The sequence below is a fragment of the Pleurodeles waltl genome, chromosome 8, assembly GCF_031143425.1.
Source record: "Pleurodeles waltl isolate 20211129_DDA chromosome 8, aPleWal1.hap1.20221129, whole genome shotgun sequence".
Lineage (NCBI taxonomy): Eukaryota > Metazoa > Chordata > Amphibia > Caudata > Salamandridae > Pleurodeles > Pleurodeles waltl.
The window spans coordinates 1,333,436,243-1,333,457,536 of record NC_090447.1 but is presented as its reverse complement, the minus strand read 5'-3'; positions in this window follow the sequence as shown (position 1 = coordinate 1,333,457,536).

Sequence of the window (21,294 nt, the reverse complement as noted above, 5' to 3'; positions counted from 1 at the left end):
TTCTTTCGAACATTCGCTGGACAGCCTAGAACCCTGGCTCAGTTGCCAGCAGTTGCCTGTCCACCGGATGCTTCAATGGTCGTGGGTTCCTGTATTCATCTAAACTGGAATAAACATATCTACATTCATCACAAAGTTTTCTTGCTGCGTTTCCTTCCAACTAAGGAGTTCTTTTAACCCAGTGCACGTTACATATTTTGGTACCAGGGGTGGGGCGTTTTATCGTTTGTCTGGAACCCACCGAGTCAAGAAACAACAGATTTCCTCTACTGGGCTGCTTCAGTGTTCTTTATACCGAGGTGAGATTTCGTGACTTTGTTTGGATGTTTAATTTCCGGAATTTAAAAGAAACACAGGAACGTTGAAAGAGTTTAACTTTAAACCTTTCATTCCGTTTCCCGTATTAGTGCAATGCGTCTGTCTCCTCTTGCGCTTCTCTTTGTGCGCTGCACTCAGCCAGGACGCTGACTTCTTGAATGCCCCATGCCGGAAGGAATTCCGCACTTGAGCGCTGATGTCTGACGGCTGTTTCTTCTGGGTGCGGTTGTTTCCTAGCAACCCCCTCTGTCCCGGATGCTATGTATCGAATGCTCTATATGCACAGGAACTTTCTGCTTCAGCGCTGACGGCTGTTTCTTCTGCGTGCACCCGAACATTTATTTCACATAGCCACACTTTACCATGCTTGTTAGCGTGTGTTTCAATTTCATTTCAGTTTTAACGCTGAGGATGTTCAATTGTTCCTCACAATAATTCTCAGGTGAGACATTTTGATTCTGTTCCTCCTCTTTAAAAGAAAAAAATAATAATAAAGAAAGGATTTTTTTTTTTTTTTTTTAATAATAAACATTATGGCCACGGTTCAGGGAGTGGTACAGCCACCTCCCTTTTTACAAACGGCAGGCAAACCTGATATTAACTAGAAGGAATGGCTATGCAACTTTGAGAATTATTTGAAGGCCATAGATGCTATGGACTATTCTCCTTCTAGAAAAGTGGCATTGTTATTTAACCACTTAGGAACTGCTGGACAGAGGGTTTTTGACAATTTACCAGTTATTCCTGTGCCAACTGATGAAGGAGCTTCCTGGAATGTATACATTGAAGCTAAGGCCAGATTGAGCAAGCAGTATTCTGAGGAACCAAGTGTTTTACTGGAGAGACACATTTATTTTAGATGTAAACAGTCTTCTGATGAGACTGTTGAAGAGTATGTTGAAACTTTGAGAGTTTTGGCATCTAAATGTGAATTTGAGAACTGTGTGGATATATATATCAGGGACCAATTCATTTTCAATTGTTACTCCAAGAAGTACAAGAACGGCTTCTAACTTGTAGGAATCCCATACTTTCTGAGACAATGGACATAGCCAAAGCCATTTAAAAATTGGTTATAATGACGCAAATTATGAGCAACCACAATGGGGCACATGGGAGTACCCAGGAGTGTTTGTCGCCTGTCAGCCTTGTTACAGAAGATCCTGCTATATGTATGATTAACAAACATTCCAGATCAAAGGAAAATGCTACCATGTGTTTTAGGTGTGGCTCAAAGAATCATTTAGGGAATTGTCCTTCATGTCCTGTACTTGGTAAAAGGTGTATATGCTGTTGCAAAATTGGGCAGATTCAAGGGGTTTAAAGGAGTATAGGTACTAATATGGATAGAGTAAAAATCAGTAAGGTGAATATTAAAAGAGATGAGGATCAAGAGTGTGTTCATAAATTTAGTAATTTGTTACTCACCGTTGAGACCGGAGAGTCACACAGTTCAGTTTCTCCTAAACACAAGCAGATCAAGGGCCCCTTTTGTCAGGCTACCATTGATGGTAGAGTGATCATTGTAATGTCAGATATTCTGGGGACCTTGTCACCATTTTGGCAGATACCACTATTTACAGTTTATGGCCGGGCAACATGGATCTCACACCTGCTGATATAAATCTGAAGGTACATGGTGAGCAAGATGTGGATCTTTTAGGGTATTTCACTTCAACACTGGAATGCTTAGGGAGAGTTATTTCAACAAAGATTTATGTGGCAGTGGAAGGCCATGATATTGTAGGTTGTAAAGATTTGGCTATGTTGGGCCGATTATACACAAAGTTAGGCCTGCACGGTTGAGTGTTAAGCATGAATTGAAAGACTTTCTTGATAAATTCGTCCTTGATGGTGTTATTACCCACATAGACTCTTCTGAATGGGTTTCTCCCATTGTGATCACGAAAAAATGTTCAGGGGCTTTGAGATTGTGTGTTGACCTCAGTTCATTAAATCAAAACATTCTGGTAGATTGCAATCCTTTACCACGTATACAAGAGATGTTGGCCAATGTTGGAAATGGTAAGTATTTTTCAACATTGGATCTTCATTCCGCTTATCATCAAATTGCCCTCGATTCTACTTCACAGAATCTGACTACATTTGTGACACCCTTTAGGGCATATAAGTATCTAAGACTACCTTTTAGTCTCAACTCTGCGGCAAGTGTCTTCCAAAAACTAATGGATACACTGTTCTGTTTAGAACCTCAAGTCCGGGCTTTCCAGGATGACATTTTGATTTTCACAGAACCTATGGATGAGCATTATATCATTCTTCAGAAAGTTTTCAAGATATTGCAAGATTGTGGAATGACCTTAGAATTGAACAAATGTAAGTTCTTCGCACAGGAGGTGGAATACTTTGGTCATACTATCTCTGACAAAGGTATCAAACCAAAAAGATGTAAGGTAGAAGCTATCAAAAAAGCACCTCCACCAACTGATAAAGAGTTACTTAAGTCTTTTTTAGTGCATGGGCAGTGTAGATGGGCCCCAGAGCACCCATTCCAACAGCCGTTTCCTGGTGGGGGAAACCATCAGGGAAATGCTGGAGGAACACGGGTTCCCTGTCGGAAAGAGAACTCCACCACCGCCAGGCTGCCTTGCGGCGGTAGCCTGGCGATGGTAGAGGGCCACCTGTGGCGGTCCCCCTGTGTTCGTAATATGGCCGTCCAGACCGCCATACCAGTGGCAGTAACTTCCGCCACCGCCAGCATGGTGGTCTGGACCACCATGTTCATAATGAGAGCCCAAATCTGTGTCTGTAATAGCAAAATCATTCCCCCATATTATTTAAGGGAGCGTTTGGTCACTTTGGCACATGATGGACACATGGGCCTTTCTGCAACTTGCAAAAAATTGAAACAGCATTTTTGGTGGCCAGGTATTGATAGAAGTGTTCAGCAATCCATTGAGCAATGTCCTCAGTGCATTGTTTCAGATAAACATTGGAAAACTACCAATAAACCTCTTTTTTCTGTACAATTTCCTGAAGCTCCTTGGGTTAAAGTTGTGATGGACTTCTCAGGTCCTTTTCAACTTTTGCCCAGGGAACAAAGATTTTTAATTGTTTTAGTGGACTATTTTTCGAAATGGATTTATTTTGATTTTGTTGAATCACCTAATACCAAATCTGTCATTCAATTCTTAAAGAAAGTATTTCTAATTGAAGAATGTCCGCGATATATAGTCACGGAATATGGAATGCATTTTGTATCCAAAGAAATTACTTCTTTTATGACAAGTTTGGATATAAAACATTTGCAAGTTGCGCTATATAGTCTATCCTCAAATGGATTGGTAGAGAGAGCAAATCGTGTTCTTAAAGAAGGAATTACAGACTGCCATTTTGTCTAATGCTAAAGTTCTCACATTTTTGCAAGATAAGGTGTGGTCTTATCTAACTACACCACATACTACTACTGGTATTTCTCCTTTCAAAAGTTTGTGAGTTAGAGAGGCCAGATCTAAACATAACCCAGCGTGGCTAGAAACAATTTCTAAAGGGAAAAATTGAGATCTGGAAGAAGAAGATAGTAATGCTCGAATACGAGAGAAAGTATTTGCTCAACAAACGAAGCAGAAAAAGTATTATGATGAAAAGAAAAATGTGCATGATAGCTTTATAAAGGTTAATGATTGGGTGTTGATTAGGAAACCGAACAGAGTTTTGAAAGGCGAATCCAGATTTACTCCACCGGTTACAATATTAAAAGTCACTAAAAGTTCACCTTTATTACAAGGAAAAGGATGGTGGAATAGAGACAGCGTAGTACCTATCTCTGAGGTGCAAGCAAGTATATATCAACAGACTTGTCGTGATAATGAAGATTCTATGTTCACTACAGATGTTTGTGATACGCACAACTTACAGGAGTTACGTTCTTCAGTGTTTCCAATAACGTTGTGGCCAATTCTGTTTCTCATAGCCCAAAACCTAAGATTGTGAGGCAAGTGAAATTGCCTTTTAGATTTAAGTATTTTGAATTGTATAGAACACTTGATCTATTTTGTTGTATAGAGAATGGGGTATGTTGTAGCATTCTCTAATTCCTCTGTAGTGTAGTGTGTATTGTGTCACTGCGTTCTTTCGAACATTCGCCTGACAACCTAGAACCCTAGCTCAGTTGCCATCAGCTTGCCTGTCCACCGGATGCTTCAATGGTCGTGGGTTCCTGTAGTCATCTAATCTGGAATTAACATATCTACATTCATCACGAACTTTTCTTGCTGCGTTTCCTTCCGACTAAGGAGTTCTTGTAACCCTGGGCACGTTACAGTATGTCACCACACTGGCAACTTTTTCAGCGTATCTGTGACCTTAAACAGCCACGAATTCTCTACGACAAATGTTTAATTCTAATATCCTGCGAACTACTGCCATGACGAGGTAATGGTAAGTTGTTAGCACTATGATGGGGCACTAATTAATAGGAATCTATCCTAATTTTCTCTTGTTGAAGACATAGGGGGTCATTACAACATTGGCGGTAAAAGCCGCTTACCGCCGTGCAGAAGACCGCCAACACACCGCCGTGGCCGCGGAATTCCACGACAGCTATTATGACCCACATCTCGAATTCCGACAAAATCCAGACACCCACACTAGATCGCCACACCAAAGGTCAGTGATAAACTGGCGAAAACAAAACCTCCACCGTCACGCCAACAGAAATACGCCCACACTATCACGACCCACGAATCCACGCAGCGGTCTTTCAACCGCGGTATTCCATTGGTGGTACACACCGCCGCGCTCAAACTACACACACATTTACAAAACACAACCACATTGGACAATTCAAAATACACACACCACTCCCACACACCCATTACAATATAAAACACACACCCACATCACCCACAAACCCCCATGACAAAAAATTCTGAAAGAAGGCCAGAGAGAGACAGCACCAGCAAGAACAACAGCATCCCCAGGCACACAACACCATCCCCACACTACTTCCACGCACAAAACACCACACACCACTACACATCACCACACTTATCACCACATATACCACCCCACACATTACCTACACCACCCCATGGCACGGCAAAGACACCCCAGGTTCTAGGAGGAGGAGCTCAGGGTCATGGTGGAGGAAATCGTCCGGGTAGAGCCACAGCTATTTGGAGCACAGGTGCAGCACACCTCAATTGCAAGGAAGATGGAGCTATGGAGAAGAATAGTCAACAGGGTCAACGCAGTGGGACAGCATCCAAGAAATCGGGACGATATCAGGAAGAGGTGGAACAACCTACGGGGGAAGGTGCGTTCCGTGGTCTCAAGACACCACATCGCGGTACAGCGGACTGGCGGCGGAACCCCACCTCCTCCCCCACAACTAACAACATGGGAGGAGCAGGTCTTGGAGATTCTGCCTCCTGAGGGCCTCGCAGGAGTCAGTGGAGGAATGGACTTTGGTAAGTCAAATCTTAACTTTCATATGCTCCACCCTACCTGCGTGCTATCAGACCCCCACCCTCGCCCCCTCCTCTATCACTCCAACTCCTCACAAATGTCCCAACATCACAAACCACACATCCCAACACCAAGCCCTGCATGACACAACAAAGCATGGACACCCATCACTAAAGCATGCCCACTGCACATACCCATAACACCCCCCTCAACCATCATCACACAAGGTCCCACACAGGAATGCTAGCACTGGGGTACTCGGTCACCCACCCATTGCACACCATGACACACACAGATGCAATAATCATGCTTTTACACCCCTGCAGGACCACTACCCAATGTCACCAGACAGGAGGGTCCAGACATCTCCACCCCACCCACTGAAGAGGCCCACAGTGATGACAGCAGCTCTGTCCAACTGGATCCAGATGACCAGCCCGGACCACCGTGTGCCTCGGGACAGTCGGTTCCCCTCACACAGGCACAGGCCACCACAGAGCTTCCACCCTCTGGTAACACCAGCACAGCATCCACCCAGCGGGCCCATACCTCTGTACCCAGGACACGTCAATCAGCTGTGTGTCCACCACTACAGGGAACCCAGGATAACCCACCACCCCAACAACAACAGGGACCTGGGGGCAGTGGCAGTGGGCACACGGTCCAGGGGATGGAGGGCCAGGAACACAGGGGAACTGGGAGGGCTGCTGTGCGACAGGGGGCGGACAGGCCTAGGGAACCCACTCTCCACGAGGCCCTCTCCTCCATCATGGGAGCATACCACCACTCCCAGGAGACGATGGCAACGGTACTGGCCAAGTTTCAGGAGACCCAGCGCATGCAGGAGGAACAGTATTTGGGGTTCAGGGAGGAACTCAGAACCATCAGCTCCGCCCTGGGCACCATCGTAGGTGTGCTGAAGGAAATACTTAACACCAGGAGGGACACTGTGGCACTACAAGGGGCCCCTGACACTAGCATGGACGATGAACTGCCCACCACCTCCGCCGGCGCTAGTGGACAGGAGGCACTGCCACAGGACCACCAGCACCCCACCCCCTGCAGATGGAGAACCACCCCGCAAACGGTCCCTGAGATCCAGGAACAGGACAGAGCATGATGCCAAGACCCCCGCCAAGAAATGAGACCACCCTGATTGTCATCCCACTGTCCCACTTTGTCACCCTGTCAATATTTAAACTGCCCCAGCTCCACTTCCTATGCCCATATGGGCAATGCACCTGTGAGACTAATAGACTGGACTCTGCCATGGACATTCCTCCGCCATCACCCCTCACCATTTAACTTCCCCCTCCAATATTTTGTTTTTAAATAAACACCCTTGAATCACAAAACAATCTGGAGTCAGTCTGTGATTTCGATAATGTGTATTAGCAATTACAGTGTCAAAATGCTCTTTCAAATGTAATGTCAACATACCTATGTCACACATCTCAAGTCCATGAGGAATCTAAGCAGATGACTCATGTTGGAAACCACACCTGTGGAACCGTAAGGGAAATGTACTACTCAGTTACCATATACTGGTTGAAATCGACAGACAGGATAGAGGTAGAAGTGTGAAAGTACTTGTAGTAGGCAGGAATGTGCTCTCACCTGTGTGTCACTGGAAATATTGCTGGATAACTGAGTCCCTGTTGTCAATGTCTTCTTCCTCTGCTTCCTATTCGTCCCTGTCCACAGACTCCACAGCTGCAACAACACCGTCATCTGGACCATCCTCCTGCAGAAAAGGCACCTGTCATCGCAAAGCCAAGTTGTGAAGCATACAGCAGGCCTTAATGATCTGGCACACCTTCTTTGGTGAGTAGAATAGGGAACCACCTGTCATATGGAGGCACGTGAACCTGGCCTTCAGGAGGCCGAAGGTCCGTTCGATCACTCTCCTAGTCCGCCCATGTGCCTCATTGTAGCGTTCCTCTGCCCTTGTCCTGGGATTCCTCAATGGGGTCAGTAGCCATGACAGGTTGGGGTAACCAGAGTCACCTAATAGCCACACCCGGTGCCTCTGGGGTTGACCCATCACATAAGGGATGCTGCTATTCCGCAGGATGTAGGCGTCATGCACTGAACCTGGGAACATAGCATTTACCTGGGAGATGTACTGGTCTGCCAAACATACCATCTGTACATTCATCGAATGATAACTCTTCCGGTTCCTGTACGCCTGTTCACTCCTTTGGGGGTCCCATCAATGGCACCGATGATGTTGGGGATATGTCCAAGGGCATAGAAATCACCTTTAACTGTAGCCAAATCCTCCACCTGAGGGAAAACGATGTAGCTCGGCATGTGTTTCAGAATGGCAGACAACACTCTGGACAACACGTTGGAAAACATAGGCTGGGACATCCCTGATGCCAAGGCCACTGTTGTTTGAAATGACCCACTTGCAAGGAAATGGAGCACTGATAGCACCTGCACTTGAGGGGGGATCCCTGTGGGATGCAGGATTGCTGACATCAGGTCAGGCTCCAACTGGGCACACAGTTCCTGGATTGTGGCACGGTCAAACCTGTAGGTGATGATCAAATGTCTTTCCTCCATTGTCGACAGGTCCACCAGCGGTCGGTACACCGGAGGATTCCGCCATCTCCTCACAAGTCCCAGCAGACGGTGCGTAGGAATGACAACAGCGACCACAAAGTCAAACAACTCAGAGGTATGTACCCACAGTCCAAATCAAAAAATGCACACACGATTCCAAAAAGAGGGTTTCTTTTAGACCAATAGGTTCTGCATACCAAAGAAGATAAAAAATGTTTTTGAAGCACGAGCCCTCACTCACCTGCCGGTGACATGCTTCATCATAGGGCTATGCTCCTCGTCAAGCTGGCGCTGCAATGCCTGACGGGCCCCACGTGGGGGCTCTTTGCCGGAGATCTTTTTAGAGGAAAATGCACAACCGGTCAAAAACAAAAATTCGAGGATTGGTATAGAAATGATTAAAAATGCCTAGAGGTAAGATATGTTCATATATTTAATTAAATACTAGTACCTCTGACAAGATTAAAAACAATAAATAGGGATATAGTAAAATAATGTCTACACTCCCCATAAAAAGAAGAATTTCTAATTACAGCTACTAACTCTCACATTGGGGAGTAGTAAGAACGAAAAAAGTAAACACAGGGTCCCCTGTGTTACTCTACATCACAGGTCAACATGTTTCTCGCTGGTTTATAGTCAATACATGATCTTATGCGATTCGTCAGGACCTTAAAGACGTACCTAATCCTTTAAACAGTTAAAGTTCCGGGGAGCATTGATTCAAGTAGGTCGTCCGGCATGGTCGGATTCACTAAAAAACCACAGTGGATTGCCTCAACTAGATGCTTTCCCCGATTAGGCCCTACATTTAATTTTTGGAGGGCTTTGTTCTCCCTAATATGGGATGTCCAAGTGTTTAAAGGAGTTAGTAGCTGTAATTAGAAATTCTTCTTTTTATGGGGAGTGTAGACATTATTTTACTATATCCCTATTTATTGTTTTTAATCTTGTCAGAGGTACTAGTATTGAATTAAATATATGAACATATCTTACCTCTAGGCATTTTTAACCATTTCTATACCAATCCCCGAATTTTTTTTTTTGACCGGTTGTGCATTTTCCTCTAAAAAGATCTCCGGCAAGGCATTGCAGCGCCAGCCTGACGAGGAGCATAGCCCTATGATGAAGCATGTCACCGGCAGGTGAGTGAGGGCTCGTGCTTCAAAAAAAATGTTTATCTTCCTTGGTATGCAGAACCTATTGGTCTAAAAGAAACCCTCTTTTTGGAATCGTGTGTGCATTTTTTGATTTGTACTGTATTGGGAGCTTCACACACGGGACCAGGAGTCCCTCCTCTTGTTGTTTTTTGATGTACCCACAGTCTACACAGAACACCATTCATACACAAAATGTGGCCTGTATTTGTGTTGTGCGACAAGGCCTAGGTCTGTGTGACGCAGTTGGTAATTAGGGCATGTGGGGCCCTGAAATGGCGGCTGCCTGACCTCTAAAGTGGGACAATGGGATGTGAGGTAACTGCGCTGGCGTAGTACACCGTCGCGGTAGGTGGTCGAAGAACGCGGCGCAATGCTGCATTGGTTAACATTGGACCCTATGGGTCCCAGGAGCCAATGACGAAGTACGCCAGCGGTGATGTTACGCACCGCCGCGGATGTGACCGCTGCGGACGTGACCCCAATTTTCTATCTGTTGAATCACTCGATACCTGATCTTCGACAGGAGAGGACCTACACTGCAAGTGCTGCTGTGACCTCGGTCTGGAAGAGACAATGGCTCGTGCGTCTGGGGAAAGGGCCCCTGCCTTCACTGCAGAGGAGTTGGAGAAGCTTGTGGATGGGGTCCTCCCCCAGTACACGCTACTCTACGGTCATCCAGACCAACAGGTAAGTACACAGGGAGCCTGTTGTCTATGCCTGTGTGGAGAGGGCTGGTTGTAAGAAGGAAGGGGGCACAGTTCTGCGTGCATGATGGACTGTGAATGCATGTGCCACATGGCAAGGGTAGGGATGTAGGCCACTCACTTAGACCGTGCAGTTGTTAATGACTTCTCTCCCTCCCCTGTACATGTCATGTAGGTCCGCACCCACCAGAAGAAGGATATTTGGCGTGCCATCGCCAAGGACGTCCGGACCCTGGGGGTCCACCACAGACGGAGCACCCACTGCCGGAAGAGATGGGAGGACATTCGCCGCTGGAGCAAGAAGACGGCGGAGGCTCAGCTGGGGATGGCCTCCTAACGTGGGAGGGGTGCCCGTCGAACCATAACCCCCCTGATGTTCCGGATCCTGGCGGTGGCCTACCCTGAGTTGGATGGGCGCTTGAGGGCATCACAGCAGATACAAGGGGGTGAGTACAACATCATTCAGCGGACTTTGCGCGCAGTGAAGGTGTCTGGGTGGGGGAGGAGGGCTGTGGGTTTGCCTAGGCCAGGGCGAGTTCCGTAGGCTAGGCCCCTCCGTAATGCAGGCCATGTGGCACCCCACCCCACCTCTGTATAGTGCCAAGTACAGGTATTCATGCCCCTGTGTCATCTATGTGTGCAGATGTCGTCCATGGCCTTGTAGGCCATATCCCAGGAATTGCATCTGTAGAGCCCAACAGCGCGACGTAGTGCAGGGGGCTGCTGTGTCTGTATTGTCCGCCAACGGTAGCGGTAAGCCATGCACTCAACCTGTCTTTCTTCTGTCGTCACCCCCCTTTTTGTGGTCTCCCTGTCCTTGTGTGCATCAGCATCATCAGGCGGAGGTACAGTGGCACCGGAGCACGAGGGAGCTGCATCCCACATGGCCATGGAGGGCCACACCACAGACTCAGAATACACCAGTGGGACGTGGGTGACGGGAGCACCATGGCGGTCACAGGATCTGCAACCAGCGACACGGACTCGTCCTCCAATGGGAGCTCCCTTGTGGTGGCGGTAAAATCTGTGCCCCCCACTTCTACAGGTACATCCTCCACCCCCCCTACCAGCACCGCCCTCCCAACAGCACCTCAGCGTGTGCCCCGTGCCCGCTCACCCAGGAGGGTGGGCATCACCTTCGCCCCAGGCACCTCAGCTGCCCTCAGTGAGGAGGCCATTGACCTCCTCAGGTCCCTCACTGTTGGGCAGTCTACCATTTTGAATGCCATCCAGGGTGTAGAAAGGGAATTGCAACAAACTAATGCATTCCTGGAGGGCATTCATTCTGGTCAGGCTGCCCTTCATCGAACCCTGTAAACTCTGGTCTCAGCACTGATGGCAGCCATTGTCCCTGTGTCTAGCCTCCCCCCTCCAACTTCCTCCACCCGACCCAATCCCCTGTACCTCTGCCTATCCCAAGCACGCCATCAGACCAGCCTGCACACACCTCACCACACAAGGGAAGCTCAGGCAAACATAAGCACCACACATCCCACAGGCACTCACGCAAGCATCACACACATACAGACACACCGACATCCACTGCCTCCACTGTGTCCCCCTCCTTGTCGTCTCCCTCCTCCCTCCCAGTCTCGTCTACACTCACACCTGCATGCACTACCACTACAGCCACTACGTCCCGCACCAGCACACCCACCACTACACCCCGCTCACATGCACTCACGTCCCCTGTGTCCTCTCCCAGTGTGTCTGTGACGCCCCCTCCGAAGATACACAAACGCAGGCACACACCCACCCAACAGTCATCCACCTCACGACAGCCTCCAGCCCATGCATCTGCACCCAAATCCACAAAAGTTACACCTCCTACAACCACCACCTCTTCCTCCACTCCCAAACCCCCTCCATCTACCTGTCCCAGTGTCTCCAAAAACTTTTCCTGCCCCCCTTAACCTATTTCCCACCACCACCCCCCCTCCAACTCAGAGGTCACGTACTAGCACCTCAGCCAAAAAATCTCCGGGACCAGTGGTGCCTGTTGTTACAGGTATGTGGAGTGCACCGGCCACCAGGCCAGCCAGTGTGGCACGGAGCCACAGCACAGCCAGTCCCCCCCCTGTGAAGCACCAGAAGTTGGACAGTGCCCGGCGGGAGAGGGGGAAGACTCCAGCTAGCAAAGCCGCTCACAAGGGTCCCGGGGGGAGTGTCGACTCAGCTGTGACTCCTCCCAAGGTGGGGAAGGGGCAGAAGAAATCTCCAAAGTCTGGAAGGAGCAGCACGGCAGAGAGGACCGCCATCATCCCCGCTGCCCAGGAAGCCACCGCCAGCCCCATTGGGACTGGCCAGGGAGCCACCGCCAGAGTCACTGCCCAGGAGGCCAGCCCCATCATCACTGGCCAAGAGGCCACCGCCAGAGTCACTTCCCAGGAGGCCAGCCCCATCGTCACTGGCCAGGAGGCCACCACCAGAGTCACTGCCCAGGAGGCCAGCCCCATCGTCACTGGCCAGGAGGCCACCGCCAGCCCCATCGTCACTGGCCAGGAGGCCACCGCCAGCCACAGCCCAGCTGGCCAGGAGGGCCCCGCAAGCCACAGCCCAGCTGACCCATGAAGGACCGCCAGCCACAGCCCTGCTGGGCAATGAAGGACCGCCTTGGCAAGCACCGCTGAACAGGCCAGGGACCACTGAACAGGGAAAAGACCGCCATAGAATGCACCGCTGAACAGGTCTGACACTGGCAACGCAAGCACCGCTGAACAAGCCAGGGACCGCTGAACAGGGCAAAGACCGCCATGGAATGCACCGCTGAACAGGTCTGACACTGGCAACGCAAGCATCACTGAACAGGGCAAAGACCGCCATGGAATGCACCGCTAGCCCATTTGCGGCAGGGGCAGTGACGCAATTGGGACCGTCACGGGGTGTGTGCTGCACTCTGGGCACCAGTCCCCCTCCAGCACCAGTGGAGACTGTTATCCACTTGAGAGACTGTGGCTTTGCACTCCCCAGGATAAAGCAGTGGGCAAACCACCCACTGTAGAGACTTGAGAGACTGTGGCTTTGCACTCCCCAGGATGGTACAGTGGGCAAACCACCCACTGTAGAGACTTGCGAGACTGTGGCTTTGCACTCCCCAGGATGGTACAGTGGGAAACCCACCCACTGTAGAGACTTGAGACACTGTGGCTTTGCACTCCCCAGGATGCAGCAGTGGGCAAACCACCCACTGTAGAGACTTGAGAGACTGTGGCTTTGCACTCCCCAGGATGCAGCAGTTGGCAAACCACCCACTGTAGAGACTTGAGAGACTGTGGCTTTGCACTCCCCAGGATACATCAATGGACATGGAACCCCCTCGTGGATCTGGCGTGGTGCACTCATCCGGCTAAGGTGCCCCACCTTCCCTTCCCCCTGAGGTGCCTGTTGTATTTCTATCTGATGCCCCAGCAGTGTTCTCTCCGTTTTGATCAGGTATCTTGTGTGGGCCTCGCCCATGCATTTTGGGCCCAGTGATCCACGGACAATGAATGGTGCATTACCTGCACTACTAATTGTGGGGTATTTTTTGTTTAATGTGTATACAGTATATATCTGTATATATTTGCTTACTGTATTTTGATATATTACAATGGTTCAACTCATTTCCTTTTGTCTTTGCATTCTTCCTGGGTGGTTGGGGGGTGTTACTGTAAAGTATAGATATGTATTGGTGTGTGTGTCGTAGTGGGTGAGGGTCGGATGGGGGTTGGGATGTTGGTTGTGTGTGTCCCTGTGTTTTTGCCTCCCCCCTCCCCTATGTCGTAGGTGCAGTACTCACTCTGCTCTTCGCCGCCGGCGTTGATGATCCTCGTATAGGAGCAGGAAGACTATCGCTGGCAGAATATGGAGTTCCGGCTCCATGGTGTCCTGATTCCTCGTGGGATGTGTAGAGGTGAGCGTTTTCCCTTTGAAATGGCTGTTTCAGCCGTGTTTTTATCCGCAGTGAATCCGCTGCGGAAAAGGTGGCGGATTGGTAGGTTGTGATACTGTGGGCGGTACATTGTCTTCCGCCTGTCTGTTGGCGGTGACCGCCAAGCTGTTGGTCTGTACCGCCGTGGCGGTCGGAGTGTTAAAGTGGCTGTCTTTGTTGGCGGTTTCCGCCACGGTCATAGTTCCAAAATTTTTACCGTCGGCCTGTTGGCGGTCTTGCCGCTTTAACACCGTCCGCCAGGGTTGTAATGACCACCATAGGCTCTTATGAATTCATTTGCTGAGCATCTCAAACTAACATGGGTTAGGAAATATTACACAAAATAGTACATCGGAGGGCTGTGGATGACAACATTGAAACAGTATTTTCTTGAGATGGCGATGAGTAGGTATTGCAATGACTAAAGCTCACCTGCATTACCACTGTGTGGAGAAGTGCACTCGTTTCCTAGCAAAGATATCTTTTAGCATTCACACATATTCTACTGCCATCACTAGACTCGTTTACCTGCTCACATTTGTTAGACGATGGCAAAATATTAGATTGGATATCACTGCTCTATTTTTCGGAGCGATATTGTAATTTCCAGAGCACATAGGGTAGTCTGGAGGTTGCCCGCCAGGAATGTGACACATGCCCACGCAGGAGATTTCAGGCAGCAATGGAGACAGAGCCTCTGTTCACCCTTGTGCCTAGATAAAACAAATTCAAGAGAATCAGCAATGTTTATGCAGAAAACGTCTACAGCTAAACTTTTGCCTCTGGTTGCCTGGTATTTCTTTGCCCCTGCTTCCTGGTTGCTCCTCATGCCAGAATATAGTTATGCTCTTGGGTGCACATGGCGACCCCCTGTTTACCAACTGCATGCTTTAGTCACTTTAAGTATGAGAGGAGGGGCTCTAGAAATGTTAATAAAAAGGCTGGGTTTCCATGTGGCTGATTGGTATGGGGCTTCTCCTTACGAAGGGCGACATTGCCAAGTGCTGGAGGTCACTCTATACCCCACCCTTGCCACACCATGTCGAGAGTGACCGCAGGGAAAGGACAGGTGTTTAATGCTGGCAAAACATACTCCTCAAGTAAGGGGATGTCCACAAAAGCATGACACAATTTGGGGCCTGTTGCCGAATTCCTTTTAGTTCTCTGGTGCACTGTAAGACTGGAGAAGGACTTGACAGTCTACTGCCAAATGATATACCGATGCATACGACCATAGTGCACACATATTTCCGTGCCGAAAACGTGTCACTCTAAGCCTCACTAACTAAGCAAGTGCTTACCAAAAGTGTTATAAATAGATTACAGATTATCCTAAATACAATAACGTATGGCTGAGTATATACAGATTGAAAGAAGTCGGGTTCTATCTCGTGAAAAGCCCCCGTTTTTTTTCAATTTTGGAGGTCTGTTTTTTCACCCCGGCTGTTCACGGGGAACCTCTAATCGAGCCTCACTCATTCTAATTCTCTAGCTAAACTGTTTTTGAGCTGTAACCGCTAGTCCAGCCGTCTACAAACATTTTAATGCCACGCCCCCCCAGTGGAAAAAAAATCATCAGGGCCCCCCCTCAGAATTTTTCACAATTGTTCTAATAATTTGGCAATTTTTAAATATGTCTAGAGTTATTTAAACATTACAGTTAAATCCTGTTACATTTTTAAAAAATGCAATCCAATACGATTGCAAACATACTATTCTGGTCAGGCAGGCCTTACTTATGTGTAAAATTATCCACAGTGTGATTGTTAGAAGTGGGGGTGGGGGTTTTGAAGAGTGCTCTAACTGGCAGCTCTTGGCCTGGTTTACCTGTGCTTTTTGCTTCTGTCCTCCTGTTTTTGAACCTTCTGCGGTTTTGATTTTTTGCTGGTTTTGATGCTCTAGGCAGCGGCGACTCTTCCGCTATGGTGAAGAGGTGTTGCGCCCATCCCCCGCCAGCAGCAACTGCTGCAAATCATTTAACAATGAAAGAATAATAAGCTTACGTTTATTATCCTTTAGTTGTTATAGGGGGGGGCATTGGGGATGACGAGCACTGAGGGAGGGCACTGTTCGCTCCCCTCATTGTGCATTTGTGTTTGGCCGGCCATCTCGGGCTGGCAAAACACACATGCGCACTATGCTCTCTCCAGGTTGCCGGGCTGGAGAGAGCAGGCACAGGCTCCCAGCCAACCCTAACGCTGCTCTGAACAGCTTCAGGATTGGCCACAGGGCAGGTTGGGAGCCTGTGCCTGCTGAGGAGACAAAGGAGCGGTGATGCGGTACAGCGCATCGTGGAGGTAAATGTATATTTTATATTTATTTTTATTAATACCCCCCGCGTGCCGCCCCACCCAACCCCCTGTAATTCCTGCGAGCCGCTACTGACTCTGAATACTTTATCACTGCTAATCAGTGCTAAAGTGCAAGTGCTCTCTGTCTAAATTGTATTGGTGATTGGTTATACCTGATTGGCATATTTGATTTACTGGTAAGTCCCTAGTGAAGTGTACTAGAGATGCCCAGGGCCTGTAAATCAAATGCTACTATTGGGCCTGCAGCACTGATTGTGCACCCACATGAGTAGCCCTGTAAACATGTCTCAGACCTGCCACTGTAGTATCTGTGTGTGCAGTCTAGCACTGCCAACTCGACCTGACAAGTGTACCCACTTGCCAGGCCCAAACCATCCATTTTACTACATGTAAGTCACCCATTAGGTAGGCCCTAGGTAGCTGCATGGGCAGAGTGCAGTATGTTTAAAAGGTAGGGCATATACTGGTGTGTTGTACATGTCTTGATAGTGAAATACTGCCAAATTCGATTTTCACTATGGGAAGGCCTATCTCTCCCATAGGTTATCATGGGGACTGTCTTTAAATACCTTTTTAGTGCAGTTTCCCATTGGGGGCAGATAGAGATTTTGAGTTTGGTGTCTCTGAACTTAACCATTCTGTGCCTCTGCCTGCTAGTGGAATCTACATCTGGGTCAGACTGACAGTTGGGCTGTTTGTGAACTCCCCCTAGACAGTGACACAAACGGAGCTGGGAGTGTCCTGCATATCCTGATGAGTCTCATGGGCAAGAGTGGGGATGGAGGAGCTGACACCTACACCTAAAAGATCTGTGCCTGCCCTCACACAATGCAGTCTCCAACCCCCTGGTGTGTGTCTGGGGCCAGGCCTGAGCAAGGCAGGATCTTGGAAACAACAGAGACTTTCCTTTGAAGTTTGCCTACTTCAAAGGCAGAAATGAGCATAAGTAGTGAACCTAAAACCCCTGACTTTTGATTACTTCTGGTTCAAGAGGAAGCTCTGCCAAGCAGAAGATCTTGATGCTTGAGGAGGACCTGTCACTCTGTCTATTGTTTTGCTGTGCTGGCCTGCTGCTACTGCTTCTGCCTAAGAGGGAAAGGACTGGACTTTGCTTTCTAAAATCCTGCTTGTGAAATGTCTCCAAGGGCCTGGACTGAGCTTGCCGCCTGTTAACAAGTCTCAGGGACAGCAAAGACTTCATCTACCAACCCCTGGAATTCACTTGCTGTGGATTCTAACTCACCATGTGGTGCCTATTCCAGTTTCTGAGCCCCTGGGAGTGAAAACTGGTTGAAAAACAAGAAAAAACGGTTGCACCGACTCCGGACGATGTCAGGACTGATGCCACTGCCTGACCTCGCAACGCCACCTGCAACCGAAGCCATGGTCCCCACTGGAGTGCAATGATCCCTCCTGACATCGCAGGCCTGATGCCGCCACAGCCCTGCTGATGTCCCATGATTTTGTGAGTCCCAAGTGCTGTGTCACCAACATCCGTGACATCTGACTCCGCTGTGGCACAGGCAGCCCTGTGGCATGACCACGTAAGGTCACCCCACTGCATCTTGCCCCGCCGGACATCGACTCCTCCAGAGTGTAAGGAACCAACGCTTTGCATCAATGCTGCTTTACCTCCCCTGCTCTGAAGTAAGGAACTGACACTGCATCGGATCTCACGACGCCTCACCTCCCCAACTCCGTGCACCAGCTGGTTTCTTTGTTACCGAAGGTACTGTATCTGGGGGTCCGTGTGACTCCGTGACCAGCACTATTGGCATCGGATTGTTGGGCACAACTTCATCATGACGCTGTGATAACACCAAATTGAAGCATTTGTGTTTCTAAGCGCTGTATTGAAGTTTAATCTCTAAAAATTCATAACTCTGCTTGTGTATGTTGGAATGTTGTCATCTTGGTTTTGTTTCACTCAGAAAAATAATGGCTAGTGTTCTGAACTGGTGTTGAGTCATTTTGTGATGTTTGTACTGTGTCACTGTGTGGTTTGGTACAAATACTTTACATTGCCTATGAGCTAAGCCTGACTGCTTGTGCCAAGCTACCAAGAGGGTGAGCAGGGGTTATCCTAGGTGTGTATCTCCCTTAACCTGACTAGAGTATAAACTGACTGTCAACCAGAGACCCTATTTCTGACAAAGAGTATTTGGAGTCCCTTTTCTTTTACACATACTTCCAGCTAGGATATAAATGACAAAATATGTTAGCGATGGCCTAATACAGAGCGGTTTACTGCTGTTCATTTTCAATCACTTACAGAAAAGCACTGTTATCACCATAATGCTTCTTTTGGCTAGAGCCTGGTGCCCATCCTGGGATCACTCGAGGCCCCTCTTGGGGAGGCCCACTTCAAAGTTTGTAGACCCTTGCCCTAGTGCCCTCTATTAAAATAACGACTCTGTGCAGGTTGTGCATTACCGCATGCACACATTTGAGTGCACCTATGTAAGTTGAGCAAGGACCAATGATGTGTGACTCAGACTGGAATCTAAGTACTGGAAGCACAGTGGCAGTCAGGGTCCGGACTAAATTAATCTGACTTTTTTGGAGACCCAATGGGACTGCATCATCCCATCTGGAGTATCGTGTAGTGTTTATTTTTTTCACTGTGCACCATTGGGGCACATCACAAAGGCAACTTACACATGTGAGTAATTTACACTTGCCTTATTCCGAGTTTGACGGTCTTGCAGTGCAATAATGGTCGGACCGCTGCAGCCCTGGCGGTTCGACCAACAAATTAGAAATCTGGCCGGCAGACTGCCAGGGGACCACCACCGGGATCATGGATCCCGATGGGGTGGCGGCAGACAGAGTTGTGGTCAGCCACAGCTGTGCCCATGGCAGCATTGCCATGCTGATCACAAGTCCACTTTCCGCCAGCCTTTCCATAGTGGTGCAACTGCAATGGAAAGGCTGGAGGAAAGCCAGTGCTGGGGTCCAGGGGGGGCTTGCACTCCTCATGCCCATGGCATAGGCAGTGCAGGGGCCCCTCTGCCAGCACCCTCAAAATGTACACTGCCTGCTCTGCAGATAGTGCTCATTCTGAGGATGCTGTTATGGAATGACATTGGCCTTGGCTCCCTTAAGGGAGCCGATTCCAATGGTGTGCCAGTGTTTCCGCTAGGCTGACTGGCAGAAATGTTGTAATACAATGTTTCAGCCAGTCAGCTTGGTGGAAACATCATAATACGACTGTGGGGGGGGGGGGGACTGCCGGATTGACTGCACCCTCCTCCCTGCAGCTTTGGTGGACGGCTAGTCCAACTGCCAAAGTCGGAATAAGGCCCTTACTCTTGCACATTTGAGTAACTCTATTGCTTTTGGCTATTCCCAAAATCCAAGTGTGAAGTTGCTCAAAACTGCAGACTTACATGTCTTTAGCCCCTGAGAAAAAGGGGGAACCAAAATTATAAGTGTAAGGTGTTACTGAGAAAAAGAAACATCAGTAAGTGCATCACCACACATGGCCAATCACTGATCTGCAATACTCTCCAACAGAAAATAATACAGGTAGGGAGTAATAGCGAAAGGCCAAAGGAAATAATGTTAAATTAAATTATTTAAAATAGCTACGAATATAAAGAACTATAATTTAATGGTACACAATTCTAAATTCTAAAAATAAAACAAATTCATTATTTGATTATAAAAAAAATTAAAAACATGTTTTTAATTTATAAATTAAAGTACCGATTTTCCTTATTAAACATATTTATTTTACATTTTATGAATTCCGTACATCAGTTTTAAAAAATATGGATTCATAATACAAAAATTGCATTTTATAGATATATGTGGGAATTTATTATTTAAGTAATTTTTTTAATGTTTAATTTAATGAATATATTTGTATTAATTAAAGGTGTGAAAACTAAGTTAGTAGTTCTGTAGCATGTTTTTCTATGTTCCATATTTAAAATAAATGTATGAATTCCTTTACAATAATAGCAAACATAAAAAAGTTGTATAAACTTATTATCAAGCGTAATAAACCTTTTCCATAGGGAGATGTCCACTCCGACTGTGGAGTTTTCCTTTGGTAAAATAAACAATTAATAACAATATTTTTTTAATTAAATAATCATGTAAATTAATTTGATATATTCATTTTAAAATGTAGAACAAAGAAGAAATGCTACGCCATTAATCTAATTTTGAATTCTTTTTTTTAAATACAATTATTTTAACTTTAATAAATTACAAAAAATATTTTTACATTTATTTAAAGTACAAATTCCCATCTAAAGTAAAAACATTACATTTCTGTATTATACATAACTAATTATTTAAAGTAATGTACATAATTAATTAAAGTAATTTAATAAGAGTTTAATAAAAAATGATGTTAAATGAATGTATAAATTAAAAAAAGTTGCCAAAATATTTAATAATTAAATAATAAATACATTTTATGTTCAGATTTTTGTAACATTAAACTATAGTTATTTATATTTTCAACAATTTGAAATAATTTAATTTAATATGATATTATTTCATGTGGCCTTTTATTTGTTATAGGAGGGTGTTGCAGTACCAGTGATTGGTGATGCATGGTGCTGGACATACTCCAGTTCTGACCTGGAGTAATTTACTACTGTTTTTGGTCCTTTTAGGCTGTAGTACTTTAGAAGTGCAGTTTGTGAATGGCAAAGGGCTTACTCTTTTGTGGGTATGTGCATTTTTCCCTCTCTTAACACCTCCATATCATTCCCCGAACCACGTTTTCTCCATAAACCCCTCCCATTCATTAGTAAGTATGTCTCTTTTTCCGGCCACTCTCCCTTGTCCTTCCCACATTCACAACTAAGGAGTAAACTTACATGTATGAGGTTCACCCTCAATAGAAAAGACAGGAGAGGTACAACTGGAGGTTT